This window comes from Ranitomeya variabilis, chromosome 2, assembly GCF_051348905.1.
Source record: "Ranitomeya variabilis isolate aRanVar5 chromosome 2, aRanVar5.hap1, whole genome shotgun sequence".
In the NCBI taxonomy this organism is placed as follows: domain Eukaryota; kingdom Metazoa; phylum Chordata; class Amphibia; order Anura; family Dendrobatidae; genus Ranitomeya; species Ranitomeya variabilis.
The window spans coordinates 81,474,796-81,485,897 of record NC_135233.1 but is presented as its reverse complement, the minus strand read 5'-3'; the positions used below and the strand labels follow the sequence as shown (position 1 = coordinate 81,485,897).

The 11,102-nt window shown below is 45.6% G+C and overlaps 1 protein-coding gene across 2 annotated transcripts in view; it reads left to right on the top strand.

Moving 5' to 3' along the window:
* Positions 1-2,969: 2,969 nt before the first annotated feature.
* Positions 2,970-11,102, top strand: part of BTBD3 (BTB domain containing 3) — a 33,450-nt gene continuing 25,317 nt past the window's right edge. The window contains exon 1 of one of the 2 annotated variants that reach the window (XM_077282597.1): positions 2,970-3,346. The gene's annotated coding sequence lies outside the window, so the exon portion shown is untranslated. Of the gene's footprint in view, positions 3,347-3,374; positions 3,668-11,102 lie in introns of those variants that run through there. The other variant, XM_077282598.1, reaches the window with a different exon arrangement.

The window sequence follows — 11,102 nt, the reverse complement described above, 5'->3', positions numbered from 1 at the left end:
AGTGTGACGGGAGTTTGATCAGAGTGTGATGGCAGTGTGATCAGAGTGTGAACCAAGAGTGATCATAGTGTGATCTGGGTGTGGTCGTAGTGTGATCAGAGTGTGATTGGAGTTTGATCAGTCTGATCAGAGTGTGATGGGAGTTTGACCAGAGTGTGATCAGAAATTGATCAGTGTGATCAGAGTGTGATGGGAGTTTGATCACAGTATGATGGGCGTTTGATCAGAGTATGATGGGAGTGTGATGGGAGTTTGATCAAAGTGTGATGGGAGTTTGATCAGAGTGTGATGGGAGTTTGATCAGAGTATGATGGGAGTTTTAACGGAGTTTGATCGGAGTGTGATGGAAGTTTGATCAGACTGTGATGGGACTTTGACCAGAGTGTGATGGGAGTTTGATCAGAGTGTGATGGGAGTTTGATCGGAGTGTAATCAGAGTGTAATCTGAGTTTGACTGGAGTTTTATTAGTGAGATCGTAGTTTGATCAGACTGTAATCTGAGTTTGATCAGCGTTTGATTAGCGATTGATTAGAGTGTGATGGGAGTTTGATCAGCGCGATCAGTTTGATGAAAGTGAGATGGGAGTTTTATCAGAGTGTGATCAGACTGTCATCAGAGTTTGATCAGATTGTAAGCAGAGTGTCATGGGAGTTTGATCAAAGTGTGATCGGAGTATGATTAGACAGTGATCAGAGTGTGACCGGAGTGTGATCAGAGTTTGATCAGAGTGTGATGGGAGTTTGATCAGAGTGTCATGGGAGTTTAATCAGTTTGATGGGAATTTGATCAGAGTGTGATGGGAGTGTGATCAAAATGTGATTGGAGTGTGATCAGAGTGTGCTGGGAGTTTGATCAGAGTGTGATGGGAGTTTGATCAGAGTGTGATGGGAGTTTGATCGGAGTGTAATCTGAGTTTGACTGGAGTTTTATTAGTGAGATCGTAGTTTGATCAGACTGTAATCTGAGTTTGATCAGCGTTTGATTAGCGATTGATTAGAGTGTGATGGGAGTTTGATCAGCGCGATCAGTTTGATGAAAGTGAGATGGGAGTTTTATCAGTGTGATCAGACTGTCATCAGAGTTTGATCAGATTGTAAGCAGAGTGTCATGGGAGTTTGATCAAAGTGTGATCGGAGTATGATTAGACAGTGATCAGAGTGTGACCGGAGTGTGATCAGAGTTTGATCAGAGTGTGATGGGAGTTTGATCAGAGTGTCATGGGAGTTTAATCAGTTTGATGGGAATGTGATCAGAGTGTGATGGGAGTGTGATCAAAATGTGATGGGAGTGTGATCACAGTGTGCTGGGAGTTTGATCAGAGTGTGATGGGAGTTTGATCAGAGTGTGATGGGAGTTTGATCAAAGTGTGATGGGAGTTTGATCGGAGTGTGATCAGAGTGTGATCGGAGTGTGATAGGAGTTTGATCACAGTATGATGGGAGTTTGATCAGAGTGTGATGGGAGTTTGAAAAGAGTATGATGGGAGAGTGATCAGAGTGTGATGGGAGTTTGATCAAAGTGTGATTGGAGTGTGATGGGAGTTTGATCAGAGTGTGATGGGAGTTTGATCAGAGTGTGATGGGAGTTTGATCAGAGTGTGATGGGAGTTTGATCAGAGTGTTATGGGAGTTTGATCGGTGTGATGGGAGTTTGATCAGAGTGTTATCAGGGTGTGATCAGACAGTGATCAGAGTGTGATGGGAGTTTGATCAGAGTGTGACGGGAGTTTGATCAGAGTGTGACGGGAGTATGATGGGAGTTTGATCAGAGTGTGACGGGAGTTTGATCAGAGTGTGACGGGAGTTTGATCAGAGTGTGATGGGAGTTTGACGGGAGTTTGATCAGAGTGTGATGGGAGTTTGATCGCAGTTTGTTTAGAATGTGATGGGAGTTTGATCGGAGTGTGATGGGAGTGTGATCAGAGTGTGACGGGAGTTTGATCAGAGTGTGACGGGAGTATGATGGGAGTTTGATCAGAGTGTGATGGGAGTTTGATCAGAGTGTGATGGGAGTTTGATCAGAGTGTGACGGGAGTTTGATCAGAGTGTGACGGGAGTTTGATCAGAGTGTGATGGGAGTTTGATCAGAGTGTGACGGGAGTTTGATCAGAGTGTGATGGGAGTTTGATCAGAGTGTGACGGGAGTTTGATCAGAGTGTGATGGGAGTTTGATCAGAGTGTGATGGGAGTTTGATCAGAGTGTGATGGGAGTTTGATCAGAGTGTGACGGGAGTATGATGGGAGTTTACTCATAGTGTGATCGGAGTTTGATAAGAATGTAATCGAAGTGTGATCCAGATCACCACTAGGAGTAAAAATAAAAAGTAAAGAGTTGGTTGAAAAACCACATTAAAAAACAAAACACTTTTTTTCACATTATCTCTTTATTATGTAAAAAGTGAACAGACCACACACATTTGATATCCATGTGTCTCTATAGTTCCCAGCTACAAAAATATCCCACTATTTGTCTCATATGTTGAATGTCACCTTAAAAAAATGTTATTATTTGTTCATCAGCTCCCAAAAAATAGAATATAGTGATTAAAAAAAATCTATCCCAAAATGTCAACCGAAATGTAATAGATTGCCCGACATAATTTTTTTTTTTTCGAAAACTATAGTTTTAATGCACAAAAGTAGCAAATCACAGGACCTGAGGGAGAACACTGGGGACAGATACATAACAGGGCAGGGTTTTCATTCCTTCCCCCAAAGAAGTTTTTATCTGTACATCAGAATGCTGTTACTAAAAATACAACTTGTCCACAAAATACGGGAAATACAACACAAGCCCCGTATGGAAGCGTCAGGAATTAAACGGCCTTGACCCGGGAAACACCGTAAAAGCAAAGGCTGTGTCCTGAAGGGGTTAAGTGACATAACGTCCTGGCGGAAGAAGGGTTAAAAAATCGTAGACACGTGATTCCCACCCAGCAAAAGAAAACAAGGTCCTGATGGAGGCGGGTGAGGAGCGGATCTCACGGCTGAGGGTCTGACCGCTGAGGGTCGCGCTGGTCCCTCGGTCACCAATCTGCCTCCGGGACTTTCACTCTACAAGTTTCCCTCTGAGTTGCAGCACACTGCGCCGGCTCCCGCTCTCTTCCTCTTTTCACGATCACAACCTTACCAGCCAATCACGATTCTCCTTTCACCCGTCCCCTTATTGGGTGCTGCTAATAGCTGTGATGTGATTGGCTGCTGCGCGCCCACCAGTCACCTATTGGAGTTCAGTCTGCACAGGGGGCGGGACTTACAGAGGTGACTTGTTTTGCAGGGGTATACCGAGTCTCCGTTTCCGGTGCTGAGGAGCTGTCGGTCCCTGAGCGGCGCTGTGCGGGGAGAGGTAAGACTGGGGAGCTATGGCGACACCTGGGACCGGAAGTTCTCGCTGGTTCACAACGGAAGGTTTCTTGGGCTGCGGCGTTATTGTGGCCGAATCACTGCGGTCTATGTTTTGCCCAGAGCTGTTATTGAAGGGGAGAAGCGACCACCGGTCTTTATGGTGCTGTCTGCTCATTGCCCCGAGGGTACAGCCTGCAGGGTGCAAAGCAGGGGCTGCTGTCACTTGTAGTTCTACAACCTCTGAGAATGAATTCCTCACTTCATCTGAGCGCTGCTCTGTGGGGTTTTCCTAATGGAGACTGGTGACGTAACCACATGTGAGGTGTGTGTGTATATATGTATATATGTACATGTATATGTGTATATATATATATATATTTATTTATTTTTAATCTGTCTGCTGCATGAAAAACTGCAAATTAGCTGCAGAAATCTGGGGTCCGGTCTCTGCACCAAACTGTTCGGAAATGCTGTAGATTTCATCTGTGCAATGTAAAGGGTTAAGTCAGCAGCTTTTTTTTATTATTGCCGAAGTCTGTGTGTATGGCTTTGTTCACACACTGCATCGTTTCCTATGAAAAAAGTTTTACTCTCCCATCAAAGTAACTGAGATTCCGTAAGGTTATGTGCACACGTTGCGGTTTTCCTGCAGATCCGCAGGGTTTTTCCCATGCAGAAACGCTGCAGAAACGCAAGTGATTTACAGTGCAACGTAAATCAATGAAAAAAATAAAGCTGTGCTAATGGTGTGAAAAATTCCACACGGAAAAGCTGCGGATTAAAAGAAGGAGCATGTCACTACTTTTTTTGCAGATCTGCAGCGTTTTTGTATCCATTCCATTATATAAATCTGCAGGGGTAAGAAACGCAGCAAATCCGCACCTGCGTTTTCTGCCAAGAGATGCAGAATCCGCACAAAAAATTCCACAGGCAATTCCGCAACGTGGGCACATAGCTAGGCTATGTGCCCACATTGCGGATTAGTCTCAGGAATTTCTGGTGCGGATTCTGCATCTCTTGGCAGAAAACGCAGGTGCGGATTTGTTGTATTTTTGTACGGATTTGCTGCAGATTTTGTGCGGCTTTCTTGCATTTTTTACCCCTGCGGATTTCTATAATGGAAGGGTGCAGAAACGCTGCAGATCCACAAAAAAGTAGTGACATGCTACTGTACTTCTTTTAATCCGCAGCTTTTCCGCACAGAATTTTCCGCACCATTAGCACAGCATTTTTTTTTCCTCATTGATTTACATTGTACTGTTTATCACTTGCGGATCTGCAGCGTTTCTGCACAGAAAAAACACTGCGGATCTACAGGAAATCTGCAACGTGTGCACATAACCTTAGTCTCCTGCACAGATCTTCTATTTTCCTTGCAGATTTGCAGCCGGTCAATTCAGCACTTCTGTAGCAATAAGAAACCAGCAGTTCTGTGACTTTTTTGGCGCCGTGTCAAAGCAGTGTGTTGGGCCTTTATGGCAGCTGCTTGGACAACTTTAACTTGGCGTTATTCTGTGCTTAATCTGTGTGGTCGACGCTCTCGCCTGCCCCACATGGACTGGATCAAATTCATTGCATTGATTGTGCTCTCAACCATTTGTCGCCAGGATATCTGTGTATTATTATGGTGGACTGTTGTTCATTATTTTATTCACTTATTTCACTAAGTTTTTTTTTTTTTTTTCGAAATAATAAAATGATGTTTTGACATTGAAACTCCTGGTTTCTTATTGCTGCAAACATGTTTGTGGAGTGACAAGTTTTGCCCACACGCATATATATGGATTATCCACGTCTGTGTGGACTTCTACTATATACCGTAATTGTCTAAGGGTCACTTCCGTCCTTCTGTCTGTCGGCAACTTCCGTCACGGATATTCATTCGCTTATTGGTCTCGCCAGCTGCCCGTCATGGCTGCCGCGACCAAACAGCGACGGCCACAGTCCGATTAGTCCCTCCCTACTCCCTAGCAGTCAGTGCCCGGCTCCCGCTCCATACTCCCCGCAGTCACCGCTCACACAGGGTTAATGCCAGCAGTAACGGACCGCGTTATGCCACGTGTAACTCACTCCGTTACCGCCGCTATTAACCCTGTGTGACTAAGTTTTTACTATTGACGCTGCATAGGCAGCGTCAATAGTAAAAGGATCTAATGTTAAAAATAATAAAAAATCATTATATACTCACATTCCGCCGCCTTTCCTGCTCCTCGCGACCCTCCAGTAACCGCACGGCATGGATAGTATGGGAGAAGGACCTGCCATGACGTCACGGTCATGTGACCGCAACGTCATCACACCCTGGGACCGGAAGCTGCCGCCTGTACCGCGCACAGGCGACAGAACTACAAGTATGGTGAGTATGTTAGAACTACAAGGGGCCCTCGGATCGGAAGGTGAGTATGTTTATTTGTTGTTTTTTAACCTGTGACATACGTAGCTAGGCAATGTACTACGTGGCTCTGTGCTGTATACTACGTGGCTCTGTGCAATATACTACGTGGGCTGTGCAATATACTACGTGGGCTGTGCATTATACTACGTGGGCTGTGCATTATACTACGTGGGCTGTGCATTATACTACGTGGGCTGTGCATTATACTACGTGGGCTGTGCTATATACTACGTGGGCTGTGCTATATACTACGTGGGCTGTGCTATATACTACATGGGCTGGCCAATATACTACGTGGACTGTGCAATATACTACGTGGACATGCATATTCTAGAATACCCGATGCGTTACAATCAGGCCATCATCTAGTTGTTTAATATCTGCCTAATGAATATAGTGCTAATCAATTCAGCACTTTTGCAGCATTTTTCATTCCGTTCTAATGAATGGAGGAAAAAATAAGTGCTTTTGGTAGGAAAAACAAGATAATCTTATAGTTATGATACCTTTTACCCTTTTACCCTTCGCCACGACAGCACCCACTTTGAGAGAGGGACCCGCCCATAGGAACAGGAAACCTACAGAGACAAAAGGGCGGCCCCCCTCCTCTCCTCAGTTGGTTTCCTGTTCCTATCGGAAATCCCGGCAGGTTCCGGACGATGGAGTCCGGCCTTTGGAGGAGCCAGCTGTGGGGAAGTTCGTCGGCTGCCGGCAACGCTGTAGAGGCGGCGGCGGCTGCATCGCGCGGGTAAGTCCGTGCTGATTCATTGAACCGGAAGTGATTGGTACACTTCCGGTTCGCAGCAGCGGCGCTCCTGAAGGAAAAAAAAAAAAAAAATGAAGCGCGCTTTATAAAATAGGTCAGGGACGCTGAGCTAATCGCTCACCATGCTGTCCCCGGCACATGTGGAGCTCCCACCAGCGGTGGATGATAGCGCTGAGAAGAGCAGCGCTAAGTCGTCGGTAAAGAGAAGTGCTCGTTCCATGCCAGGATCTGACACTCGCACCAGGAGTAAGACGAGGAGTAGAGACACAGATCTACTCACACCCCATACAGCGGCTTCACCTCCGATACCGGTAGGATGTTGGCTTCACTGGGTGAGTGTTTATAATCCTCTACCTATAGGCTGATCCCTTCCTTCTCTGCTCTCCCCTTAGGCTAAGAAGACCACTAAATCTAAACGTAGACAGTGTGCCTTATGTATACAACCCCTGCCCGACACGTATCCCAAGAGGTTATGTCAGACCTGTATAGATCAAACTTTACAGGATGAGGCGGCTGTCACTGCTACAAACATCCGGTCCATGATAAGACAGGAGATCCAGTCTTTCGGATGAAAATCTCTAAAAAAAAATGGAAGTAAACGCCTCTCTCCCGTCTCCACTTCAGAGTCTGAAGAAGGCCTGATCCGATCCTCCAATACCTCAGGATCATCTCCCAGCTCTTCGGAAGATGAAGGCGGAGCATGTTTTCTGGTCGCCAGCATAGACCACCTTGTAAAGTCCGTTAGGAACACTATGGGGTGTCCGGATACTAAGGAGGTTAGGTCGGTTCAGGATATAATGTTTGCTGGACTGGGCCAGAAAAAACAGCGTGCCTTTCCGGTCATTACCACTATTAAGGACCTTGTCAGGAAGGAATGGGACAAACAAGGGAAGGGGTTTCTCCCATCATCTTCTAAAAGGCGCTACCCTTTTAATGATGAGGATCTGGCGGTATGGTCCAAAGTCCCTAAAGTGGATGCGGCGGTGGCATCAACTTCGAGGCAGTCTTCCCTTCCAGTAGAGGACACAGGAGTGTTACTAGATCCTCTAGATCGTAAAACGGAAGCTCTCCTCAAGAGATCTTGGGAGACAAACACAGGAGCCTTTAAGCCAGCAATATCGGGCACGTGCACAGCTAGGTCTCTACTAGTCTGGGTGGATCAGCTGGAGCAGCAAGTTAAAGGCAAGGTCACGAGAGAAAAAATTCTCCAAACTGTGCCACTGATTAGGAGTGCTGCAGCATTCCTAGCTGACGCTTCAGCAGACTCCCTTCATTTGGCAGCGAGATCAGCCGGTCTGGTCAACGCAGCTCGTCGAGCCCTCTGGCTGAAAGGATGGAAGGGAGATGCACAATCAAAATCCAGATTATGTTCAATCCCGTGCCAGGGTGAGTTCCTGTTCGGGAAGGTTCTGGATGACATACTGAACAAGGCAGGAGAGAGAAGGAAGGGCTTTCCTAAACAGTTTCTTCCTTCTTATAGGAGAGCGTTTAGAAGACGGCCATTTAACAGGAGGAGGCCGTACGAGGCACAGAAAGACCGTTGGGAGTCAAAAGAAACTAAACCGAAAGGTGCCTTATATAGTAACCCTGAAACATCGAGACGTGGTAGATGCCACCAGTAGAGAGATCCCAGTCGGCGGAAGACTGAAGTATTTTTATAATCAATGGGAAAACATAACCTCGAATCAATGGATCCTCCGTTTAATAAAATCGGGGTTGAGATTAGATTTCTTTAAATTGCCACATAATAACTTTATCATAACATCACTGAAAGCGTCGGATCAACAAGAAGCGCTTCAGTTAGAAATTCTGAGCCTTTTGGCTAAGAATGTACTCATCGAAGTACCAAAAAATAAGGAAGGAAGGGGATTTTATTCCCCTTCTGGTTTCAAAACCAGATGGTACCTTCCGTACTATAATAAATCTAAAAAAACTAAATTCCTTTTTGTATGAAAACACCTTTAAAATGGAATCAATAAGATCTACTATCAAACTTTTGTTTCCTAGGTGCTTTATGACAGGTCTCGATCTAAAGGATGCATACTATCATCTTCCAATTCATACGGACCATCAACAATATCTCAGAGTGGCAGTAAATCTACAGGGCCGAATCCGTCACTTCCAGTTTACGGCCATGCCATTCGGCCTGTCTATGGCTCCTCGAATTTTCACGAAAGTCATGCTGGAGGTGATGGCTTATCTACGTCATCAGGACACGCTAATTGTGCCCTATTTAGATGATTTCTTAATAATTGGTAATTCAGCATCTCAATGTAAAAACCGCTTGTCTAATGCAATTTCATTGTTACAGTCTCTAGGTTGGATTGTGAATTTCAGAAAGTCCAGGCTGCATCCAGAGACTCTTCAGTCCTTCCTAGGACTAGTCTTGGATGGACTCTGTAAGTCAAAAATGTCTCTTACCAGATTCCAAAAAATCAACCATAATTTCAAAGGTCACTATGGCAAGATCTAGTCCTCATATGTCCCTTAGAGATGCCATGTCTCTTAGGTTCACTCTCCTCCTGTATTCCTGCGGTTCAATGGGCCCAATATCATACTAGGGCCTTACAACACCAGATACTTCATACTCAATCGCATTGCCAGGGTCATTTAAACACGAAAATCACTTTGTCTGACGTGCTTCAGTCACTCCTTTGGTGGTTAAATAAAGACCATTTGTCCAGGGGAGTTTCATGGGCAATTAGGTCCTCTAAATTGCTCACCACTGACGCGGGTCCAGATGGGTGGGGGGCCCATCTAGACCAAAATATAGCTCAAGGTCGCTGGAGTTCTTTAGAGATTCAAAACTCCTCAAACTGGAAGGAACTGACTGCAGTTTTTTATGCCTTGAATTTTTTCCTTCCCCAGCTCCGAGGGTCTCATGTCAAGATCCTGTCGGACAACACGACAGTCGTCGCATATTTAAATCGGCAAGGTGGAACGCGATCAGGAAGTCTGATGTGTTCAGCAGCAGGCATCTTCGACCTAGCGGAACCCAATTTGCTTTCACTCACGGCTCTCCACATCAGAGGAGTAGAAAATTTAAAGGCCGACTTCCTAAGTCGCCATACGCTTTGCCAGGGAGAATGGACTCTCAATCCTCGGATATTCAGGAGAATAGTGGACATATGGGGCCTTCCGCAGATAGATCTATTTGCTACCAGAAACAACAGGCAGGTCCCGATGTTTGCATCCCTGAATGTGGCAGATCATCCGGATATAGTAGACTCTCTCCAGTATCCATGGAGATACGATCTGGCCTATGCTTTCCCACCAATGATGCTGCTCCCATTGGTCATCAGGAAAATAAGGGAAGAAAAAGCAAAAGTGATATTAATAGCTCCATTTTGGCCAAAGAGACCCTGGTTCTCCTGTCTTCGAGCAATGTCAGTTTGCGATCCATGGATTCTGCCAATGACTCCAGACCTACTCTCTCAGGGTCCATTCTGCCATCCACAGGTAAAGGGTCTCCACCTCACGGCGTGGAACTTGAGAGGCAGATACTGACTTTAAGAGGGTTCTCTCAAGAACTAATCAATACATTACTGTTGAGCAGGAAAAAATCTACAACTCTAATCTATAGCAGAGTATGGAGGAAATTCCTCAACTTCTATACAAAACCCTTCTCTAGTAAGGTTCCGGTTAAAGCCATCCTTGAATTTTTGCAAAAAGGCCGACAGATGGGTTTATCGGTTAATACTCTGAGAGTTCAAGTATCTGCCTTGGGAGCCCTCTATAGTGCTAATATAGCTAGTAATAGATGGGTAGCGAGATTTATTAAAGCTTGCGAGAGATGTACACCGGTCCATGTTCCACGCCTGCCGCCTTGGGACCTGAATCTAGTCCTAGACGCCTTAATGGGTTCTCCTTTTGAACCCTTACACTCTATTCCTCTAAAGAACATCACATACAAGGTAGCTTTACTGATAGCCTTCGCTTCTGCTAGAAGAGTGAGTGACATCCACACCCTCTCCATTGACCCTCCATTCCTAATGGTATATCAGGACAGGGTAGTTCTCAAACCTGATCCATCATATCTCCCTAAGGTAGCTACAAAATACCATAGAGCCCAAGAAATCTTTTTACCTTCCTTTTATGATAATCCGGCAGATCCAGAGGAGGAGAAGCTACATATGCTTGATGTTAAAAGAGCAGTCCTAGGCTACGTAGACAGAACCCGCTCTTGCAGACAGAGTAGGGCTCTGTTTGTGTCTTTTCAGGGTCATCGAAAAGGGCATGGGGTCACGAAAGCTACCTTGTCCCGGTGGATCAGAGAGGCTATCCATCTTGCATACTTGTCAAAAGGCGAAAATCCTCCAGAGGGAGTAAAGGCGCATTCAGCTCGAGCCGTATCATCCTCGTGGGCGGAAAATAAAGACATCCCCATCGAGCTCATATGTAAGGCCGCAACCTGGTCGTTGCCTTCAACTTTCTATAGACACTATAGACTTGATCTATCTTCCGCTTCTGACTTGGCATTCGGGAGAGCCGTCCTTAGTACGGTAATCCCACCCAGGTGAAGGTTCTCTGCAAATCTTTCAAAGTGATTGCTGTCGTGGCGAAGGGTAAAAAGCCGGATTACGTACCGGTAATGCC